This window comes from Leptosomus discolor, chromosome Z (genome assembly GCF_034619465.1).
Source record: "Leptosomus discolor isolate bLepDis1 chromosome Z, bLepDis1.hap2, whole genome shotgun sequence".
NCBI classification, from domain to species: Eukaryota; Metazoa; Chordata; class Aves; order Leptosomiformes; family Leptosomidae; genus Leptosomus; species Leptosomus discolor.
Window position 1 is genome coordinate 92,438,113 of NC_141419.1, and position 9,640 is coordinate 92,447,752.

The window sequence follows — 9,640 nt, forward strand, 5'->3', positions numbered from 1 at the left end:
GTGCTTCCCGCGGGGAGGACACGAGCCTGGGGGAAGAACCACAGAGGCTGGTAAATAGGTGATAAATTAATTAGGAGGGCTTATCCGCGAGGGTCGTGATTCCCAGTTGAGATCGGCCGTACTCTGTGAGGACAGCGAGCGGAGAGCGGGGACGCCGTGAACCATCTTTAGGGATTCCCTCTCCTCGTCCCAGTGCTTTAGCGGCGCATTAACAGTGTTTATTGGCAACGATAACCGGTTGGATTGACTAAATTTTGTGTGCATACGTTTTATTGCTAAATTTTCGGCTGCATTCAGCGTTAATCCCTGTTTATGCAGCTGAATCACCAAAAGGGATCTCATTTGCATATTTATCAGTTAGGGGGCTGCAAAACCCAATAAGAGAGTTTCAGATGAATTATTCCATTCAGCTCTGCCTTTGATTTCAAGCTTGAGTGGGTCATAATTTTAAAAGAGCATGGAAAGGATAGGATCTTTACAACCTAATAGCTCCTTTTATTAGGTGGGTAATTATATGTGAATCTCCGAATAAAATATTTTGAGTAAAATGGCACTGCAACAGAAGTAATAATTCAGATTATTTTCTATGGCCCCGTGCTGGAAAGGAAATCAGATGTCAAGGAGGAATTCAAATGCTTCATTAGGAACTCCAGTGTGTTTGTGAAAATGCTCCTTTAAAAACGCCTTGTTATTCAATTTACTAAGATTTTAATCAAATATTTCTCAAGAGTGAGGAAATCTTGTTTGCATGGGAGGCTGAGCTTTCCAGGCCTGAAAGATTTGTAACCAAGAGCCTTCTACTAAAAATAAAATCCACAAACCTTTCCTGATGAAAACCCAGCTCAGCTGGTAGACCCTATGAAATCACTACCTCCATTTTCACTCAAAAAGGCTTAATGCAGCCTTTGAATAGCTCCCCGCCCGTATTTGCAGAGATTGACAGTGTTGCAATAGGAACATAAGGTCAAATCTGTCTCCCGCTCATCATTTATGAAATATCTCTTACCCTGGATTTGCAGCAGGATAGCTGGGAACAGAAACTGCCCCCAGGACTTGAAAAAGCGCCTTTTTAATCGCGGAATACGAACCCAGGACCAAGCGTGTAACAATCCCAAACATGCCTAAAAGAAGACGAGCCACAAAGAGGGCTCCAAGTTGGGTTTTGCTTGGTTTGGACACGAGCATCGTAGCGTCCAGGCGCGTTGGTATCGATCGCTCTTGGTTTCGTTCCGGCGTTTCTCTTCGGCTGAAGCGCTGAGCCCCTGAAAGTCTGCAGATTGATCTGGCGCTCCCGGGAGCGCAGCCTCTCTTCTGCCGTTTGAAGCGTATCTTATTTTCAGCCCTTTTAAATCAATAACACTCGCAGACCAAGGCCAAGGTCCACGCCGAAACAAGTCCTCGTGTGCTCTGTCTGCGGGAAGGAACAACTCTTATCGGCTCAGCCCAAGCGAGCGGCTCCCCACCCCCTTTCTAGATAAATTAGGAAGAAATTTCTGCTTCGATTTCGGTTCAACATAGGTCAGTGAAACTAAATTATTCCATATGAACTCTTGAGTTTTAGGGCTGTTTTGTGGGGGTTTTTAAGAAAACCCTTCAGATCCTCGCTGTAGGGCCGTACCCTTCACCTCCCCTGCACCACAGGACAGGAAATTTGGGGGGTGGTGGTGTCCTGAGCAGCCTAGGAGACATTCCCAGCTTCATTTGAGGACAGTTTGAGTTCAATACCTAACTAATTGTGAAGCAGGCATTTCTTTTAACATTTCACTCTTCACGTGAACTACGTACGTTGCAAAACTCTAATGCTTTAGCACAAACTTTCCTGATGCTCTATTTATTTGCAGTGAGTTCAGCTGAGAATTTCTTTGGGTTTTGACAAATTCCTCAACTGCCAGAATATTTATAGCCCGTGACTTGTCTCAGCCATGGACACTCCCAGAAAAATGTGATAAGAAATCTGTCAATGCGTGGCGGGCTTGCGAAGCTCGATGTTACCACGGGAGATCATAAGCTAATCAATACAACAGAGCTGCCATAAACAGGTGGGGAAAAAGAAAAAACTAGCAGCCAAAAAAAGGATATATTTTAATTTTTTTTTTTTCCCCTTTTTGTTTTTTTGCTCCAAGACCTAAAAATGGAGCAATCTCAGTGGTTCAGAAGGCTGAGTGCTCCCTAGCTCAGCATCTTTGTGGGCTGCTTAGATGTTCACTTCTGTGGAAAAGCTTCAGTCACTTTGAGACACTGTTTAATTTTTTGGAAGGGGGAGGGTAATCTGCTTGTTGTTCTTGCGTACGATCTCGAGTACGTCACGACTAGGGGCTGGACGTTGATACTGCCCAAATTTTGCCATGGGGTTTGTAGTGTCACTCCTCAGGGAGCGAGGGCCGTCATATCCCGTGTACTGGTCTGGCTGTTTGCGCACCCTCGTGATTGGGAACTGGTAATGCCCAACTAAGAGGCGGCCAAAAAACCGGAGGAGCACAGAGATAGCCGTGCAGCTGCGAGCAGGATGGCCCACGCCAGGGTTTCCCTGCAAATGCTTCCAAGGTTGGTCCTTGCTCTCCCCACAGCACCCAGCCCAACGCACGTCCCAGTATGCTCTGGCGGATTTGCACCGGTAGCGAAGGAAATCTCAGCCACGGGGGGCTCTTGCGCAGCTTGGGACTTCTTGTGCCTGCTGCTGCGGTAGGATTCTGACACAAAGCGGCTGTCCTTTGCCCCGGCATTCCTTGAGCCTCTTCTTTTAGTGGCTTTGCCAGTAGCTTTTTACAGGAGCATCTTTTCGCCAGCCCCTTCCCGGAGCCACCTCCTTTGCAAACTGGTGTAGGTAGGACCGCTGTGTGTCTGGCTTGATTCCCTCCTTGGCATTTAATGATTTGTTAAAACGTTTCTCCAGAGCGGGGGTGGTTTTTTCACCCTTTACCATGAGGGTGGTGAGACACTGGCACAGGCTGCCCAGAGCGGCTGTGGCTGCCCCCTCCCTGGCAGGGCTCAAGGCCAGGCTGGATGGGGCTGGGAGCGACCTGGTCTGGTGGAAGGTGTCCCTTCCCGTGGCAGGGGGGTTGGACCAGATGGTCTTTGAGGTCCCTTCCCACCCAAACCAGTCCGTGGTTCTGTGATTCTGCGATCCTCGCAGCGCCATGCTCACCCGCTCTGACGCCTTCAGCCGAAACACGCAGCGCAACCCGGAGAACACCAGGCAAAAACGGCGGCGGGTCCCGTTCACGTGTGGAAGGACGGGAGCGAGTTAACAGTGAGGCCACCTCCGGGTCCTCCCAGCCCTTGGGAAGCATCAGACGTTTGCTTCTGCGGTCAGAGCTGATGGTGGAATTCCTGCTGTAGCTCGCTGAGCCCTCCTAGCTGGCGCCTAACGCTCCGTCCTGCAAATCCGCACGCGGGTGCTCGCCTGAGCAGGCACGACCCGCCTTTAGCCATGCCAAGTGGGGAAAACGAGGCGCCAGCGTTTGCGGGGCGAGAGCTGGCGGCGTTACCGAGTCGCTCCAGCATGAAACCGCCAAGCAGACGCAGGTCGGGGAAGCGCTCTGCCGGCCGTGCCAGCGGGGAGCAGAAGGCAGCGAATCTGCAGCCCCCCTCGGCCTTGTTTCTGAGGTGGATACCTGGAAGCTGGTTGGAAGAAGCTTTTTATTAAAAAAAAAAGATAAAATAAAATCATGGCTTCATAGGTGATCAGAGATTGTTCTTCCCGTCGGCTTTGTTTCCCCGCATCCCCGTTTGCTGCTCAGTGTCCTGTCTGGTGTCGAACTGGATTCTCGGAGGCTCCGTGACCCTTTTGTTTTGGTTTGTTTTGTTTTTTTTCCCAACCGTTCTCAGCAAAAGGCGTTGGAACGCGTCCTCGTTCTGGTGTGGGCCGGCTGGGGAACACGACACAGCCCCCCCATGCTGCGAGGCTTCGCTGTGCGCTGGGCGTGGATTTCCGAGCTCGAGGAGGCAACATCCGTCGGAGAAGGAGCGATGCTGGTTTTATTCTTGTAAAATAGACCTGGCAATTCCTACGTGGGCAATTGCCGTCATGTTGGGGATACGGGGGGGGTTAGGGGGGGAGGGTGTACTTTTTATAAGTAATATTTAATTTATTATTTAGAGTGTTTTCTTTGGGATAATTTATGATACTGGGGATATCTGTCTAGGAACCTAGAGCAGGCTGTTAAAGCTGCAGTGTGCCCATGTCCCCGTGTGCTGGGCTCTGACACCCCAAGCATGAGGATTCGGGAGGGTCGGGCAGCGGGACGGTGCCACCGAGTCACCGGTCACAGCGACTGTCACCCGCGCGCCCCGCGGCTGCTGTGGGGCGCCGGCTCCAGCCTGCTCGTTCAGTGTCCTGGCACTGGTGAATGCCATTTAAAGGGCTTTGCAAGGTAATTCAAAAATTCTTAGCATACTAGTGATACGTTTATCTGATAGAAATGGGTTATACTACAGCTTTAACTAGCCTTAGTTTAAAAAAAAAAAAAAAAAGAATCTTGTTGTTACAAAAGGCCTAAAGATGGCATTTTGAGCCTATAAACAGTTTCTTTAAATTGTCAGACTCTAGCATTGTTAACCAAATTAGAATAGTGACTGCAATATTTAAGTGTAAATCTTGTTCTATGAGAAAGGAAACTTGCTTACAGTTTAAAAATAAATGACTGTTTCTACACACAATCTTGTATACTACTACATGAAGAAAAAGGGGGTTTTGTAATGCACTGTAGAACAGTCTCATATTCATTTTTTATAGAAATGTTATTCCAATGGTGCATTTTTTTGTTTAATAAATAAAGTTTTGATACAAATTCCCTCTCTTTGTCTGACATGTTGTACGACAAGCACCGGGTATCGGTTCCTGCATCCCAGGGCAACCCCGCAGCTCCCACCCCAGCACATCCCATCCAGCCCCGCAGCATCTGCTGGCTCCATCCCCGCCGCCTTGCTCCCCTCCTGAGCCCCGTGTAAATGCGATTTGTGGGTCAGTTTAAGGTGAAATGTCGGGGTACGGTCTGGATGCTGCAGGAGCCGTGTCGATTTGGGGGGAGGCTTTGGAAAGGAAGGAGAAGAAGGCGTCTTGCAGAGGAAAACATGATGCTACCATGCAAATGGTTGTCCGGGAAGGTGATTTCACACGCTTGGGAATCAGCTCCATATCCGTCAAGAAAAGTCACGCTGGGCTTGGCTTCTCAACGCAGATATATTTTTTCCACAAGCATTTTATAGCCTGTATGAAAGGCTGAAGAATTTGGTATGGGTCTCTAAGAATTCCCTTATTAATTATTTCCACCCAAAGAAGATAGGTAGCAGCTGGCAGGAAGTCCTTCAAAACAGAGTATTATTAAAGCCATGGTATTCAAGAGGTTGTAAGATCAAAAACTCCGTTCTTGCAGGGCTCCATACAGTGGATCTTGCTCCTGAACTGCATGCAGAGTGCTAGAGCGGCCGCGGTGGCCGTGGCCGCTTGGCAGCAGCTCTGCCCTCGGCCGTGCTCCACACGCAGGAGCTTTTAAATCCGGCACTTCTCGATGCCCCCGAGTTGAGCACAAGAGGTTTCCAAGACACCCCTCTGGCTGTGAACATTTCACAAACTGTTTTCCGGCTCGCTGTGGTGAGCGGCCAGGATTTGGATTTCTTCCTGCTCCTGCCTCTTCCCATTGCACCCTGATGCTGCTGTTGTTTCCCAAGCGACTGCTGAGCCGCCCGGCCCTGCCTTCCACAGGCGTCATGAGTTAGTAGTAATCCAAAGCAGCGCTGGGTGATGGGAGCAACCTTGAAACACGTTAGTGTCGAGCTCTAAGCCCTCAACACAGGGATTTTCACGGCTATCCTACCCAGCGCTTGCCTGGGAGCACCCACAGGAGGCAGCAGCCAGGAGAGACGGTGCTGCCGGCATCACCTCTGACCCCGTAGCCCAAGGATTGTGCACAACAAACATTCTCCAGACCCTGATGGGTAACTAAGGCAGCCAGTTCGGTCTCTTACTACATTCTGCAGCCTTCTTTTCCTCCTGCACCCCATTTCTGTGGTTGCAGTTGTTTGTCCTTTACCAGAGCAGCCTTTGCTACTGGGGTCGTGGGCATTGTCATTGCTAAGCCACTCTGGCACTGGGTGCAGCCAACTGACCTAAAATCCTTTCTAGGTCTCCTGAGCCTGTGCTGCAAACAGACTAGGTGGGAAGGGCAGGTTTTATGTACATGATGCCCAAAACCCTCCTGTCTCTCGCTGTCCCACGTTGGTGCTGAGGGTGGGTGGTTTCTCATCCGATCAGAGGGGACAGGGACAAGTCCATCTTCTGAATAAAACACGATTAGAGCAAATCTTTGACCAGTGCGAGTTCTGGGGACACGGTGCCCACCCGCTGCAGCCCCCGTGACTGGCGTCGCATCCCCCTTGGTGTCTCTGCTTCCCAGCAGAATTACTCCTTAAGTTCAACATCGTGCCCAGCTCCCTGGTGTGCCCACATTTCTTCTTTCACACAAAGCTTTTCTTTCTCATCTAATTCGGAGGTAAAGCGAACATTTGGGGGGGGGGGGGGGGGGGGCACCTGCTTTTTTTTTTCCCCCCATCATTCTCAGCTTTGAGGGCTGCATAACAAAATACGACTGTGGAAGGAATTGCTTCTCTTCTCTTGCTGTTTTTGCTTTTTCAAGGACTTGCCCAAAGCAAGCAGTGTGGTTTATGGGCCCAGAGCTTTCATGTTTATTTCTAAAAATTAATACCACTTTATGGACACTGAAGCCATTTTTATGTTCTTGGCACAGCATTTTTCAATATCAAAACTCCTTTTATTTTTAAACTCGTAAGCGGTGGCAGGTACCAAAGCATCGCATCAAGTGAGGGGGAGGATTTTCATGTTTGAAGACTGAGATATAAAGAGAAACAAGAAGCTATCTCTGTAGTTAGGTAAGGGTATTAATCCTGCTTTTGAAGCCAGTCAAAAACCTGACAGTTTTGTACATTCGCAAGTCGAGAGCGACGCAGGCAGGAGCTGAGCGAGACCGCCCGGCCATGGGCTGCCTGCCCCCTGGCCTCTCCCCCTGCCCACCCGAGCACGTTCCCATCCAGGCAGGAACCAGGCACCAGGGATCTCGGTGCTCAGTGGGGACTCGTGTCGCTGTGCTCAGCTCAGCACCAAGGCAGAAAGCGGCCAGGGATACATCGCCCCCCCTACGCATTTCACACCAGCAACTTGCATTTCTCTTCCAAAGTTTGGCTGGGATGCTACTGAGGGTGGTGGTGAGGACAAGCGTGGGACCTCATGGTAGGAAGGGGCATTCTGATGAGGTCAGACTTATGGTATTTCCAGGTGTTTCCAGGGAAAGGGAGACATTGATTTCCCTTTTCCTTCAAGAATGACTGCATTTTGGAAAATAAGGCAAAATAAAAGTCAAAGCTAAACTGAAAGCTCAGAAAACTGTCCCAAGGAGGCCAAACACAAACTTTGGCGGCTTTTGCCTTCGTGGCACTTCGTAAATGTTAGGTTCTTCTCTGTAGGAAGGGAAAAGCCCCTCAAATACCTTAATAAAAAAGCTCAAATTGACACCACAGTGGGACTTTCCTCCAAAGAAGAAGGGCATGGGCTGCTTGGATTCTTGGGCTGAAGGCAGGGCTGCTGCATCCTGCTGGAAGCAAAGGTGGGACATCAACCCAAAGGAGGATCCAGGAGGAAAATCGGTGGGGGAGGTGTGCCCTAAACCACTGCTTTTGGTTTTGTGCTGGAGCCCTTGAGAAACTTTATTTGGGGTTTTCAGGAGGGCTTAACAGAAACCCTTTCTATTACACCACGTTTAAGCACAGAGAAGGACGACTGTAAGGTGAAGCGACCCCTGATGAATTGCAGGCATTGAGGCTTTAGTTTGAATTTGTAATGGTGGCACTCTAATAAATTTATCATGGTTCAGGATTTTATTGGTCAGGTGGGAATATTTTGTTTCATGCATCAAAAGACACCGCCCTCTCTTGGGGCCGATAAGTTAGATCTATTTGATCTTTCTGTGTAACAAAATAATGCTAGCGTAGAAAATGACGGTTTAGAAGACGATACTGGTTTACTTTAAGCCAGACCAGTGTGTTTTTGTCTGAAGACCTTTGCCTTTGGTATTTGTGGTCGCAGTGTGGGTTTCTGTGGGGAAGCCTTGCATGTCTGTCACCTTGCTTTTCCCAGTGTCTAGAAGATGAGGCTGTAGCCAGCCTGGAAATATTAAACCATCACAATAAAGTGAATGAGCGTCTGCGGCTGAGATGTTGTTTTCCAAGCGTGAGTGACCCACGGCCATGCGTGGGAGGGTTCGAGACCTGCGTTTGGTGGCTGGTGACTCCGTCGCTTTCGCAATCTGCTTATGACAGATGCACCGTGGAGGAGTTGGGTGCTGCTCGCCTGGCTGTGAACGAGGCCGTTAGCCACAGGCCATCATCATCATCATCATCATCTTCATCATCATCATCATCATCATCATTATTATTATTATTAAATTAATCTGAGCTGGCCATCACTTTATTTTCTTTATTAATTTGCAAACAACCTCCTGAGAGGCTCGGCAGCTCACCGATGGCTTTTCCCTTACAATTTCTCCGGCTACGCTTTCGTGGTAACGCCGCAGGAGGATGCTGGAGCGCGTGGCTACAAAACGAAGGAGTCAAACATAGTAAAAAAGAGCCGGTGGGTTGAAAGGAGGGGCAGAGCTGTAGGCAGAAAGCGCTCCCTGGACAAGCAGCAGCGCAGGAAGCAGCTCAGGGGAGCACTTGCACATTTTGTGTGTGTGTAAAAACTTCCCCTTAGCCCAGCCCATAAAAGAAGTCCCAGTCCATAAACCTGGGAACTGCAAGGAAGCAAATCTACGCTGTGCAAAAGCACCTCACAGTGCTTTTTTTTTTTTTTCCTCATGGCAGTTACTCAAGAGCACACCGGAGAGACCGCAGTAAAACAGGGAAGGGTTGGGATCCAGCCCAGCACCGTCACTGGAGTCACGCCTGGGCATGGAGCATTTCCCCTGCTTTTAGTTCAGCCGGTTTCACGCAGGCTGAGTTATTTGCAGGAGCAGAGAGCGCCGTTGCTGGAATATATAAGCAACCTCCAAACCCAGGCACAAGAGGGTCGTAGCTGGGGCTGGCTGAGCTGCATTTTGGGCTGGGACTGCACAGAGGTGCCTCTGCAGAGATTTCTCCTGGCTTTGCCAGCTCCAATATGCTGGACCATCTTTTTAATAACACTAATTCTGTTCCTGGGGGTGCAGCTTTGAGGGCAGGCCTCCATACACAGAAGCTTGTGAGCAGCAGGGTTGTCTGGGAGGCTTTCCTGACGCTGGGATCTGCAGGGTCTCACCCTGCAAAGAAAGACGGGAACGAACTCAAAAGTTTTCTAGGAACAGGCATTGACTTACCAAAGCCCTCTTTAGGATCAGCCAGGACTTTGATGCCTAACTACGGATCTCTAAGGGAGTTATTCTATTTTAAAAGCAGCTAGTTTCCCTGAAGAAAGGCAGAGCCTCACAGTCGCACCAGGCTCCATCTGCCTTTCTGCTCAAGTCCCGAGCCACAACGCTGTTTACAAAGTGCATTATAAAAATGGTCATTTTTTTTTTTTTTTCTTTCCTTTCAAACACCAGAAATTGTTGATTTGAGGCTCTCCAAGTACTTCACTGAAACATATTGTATT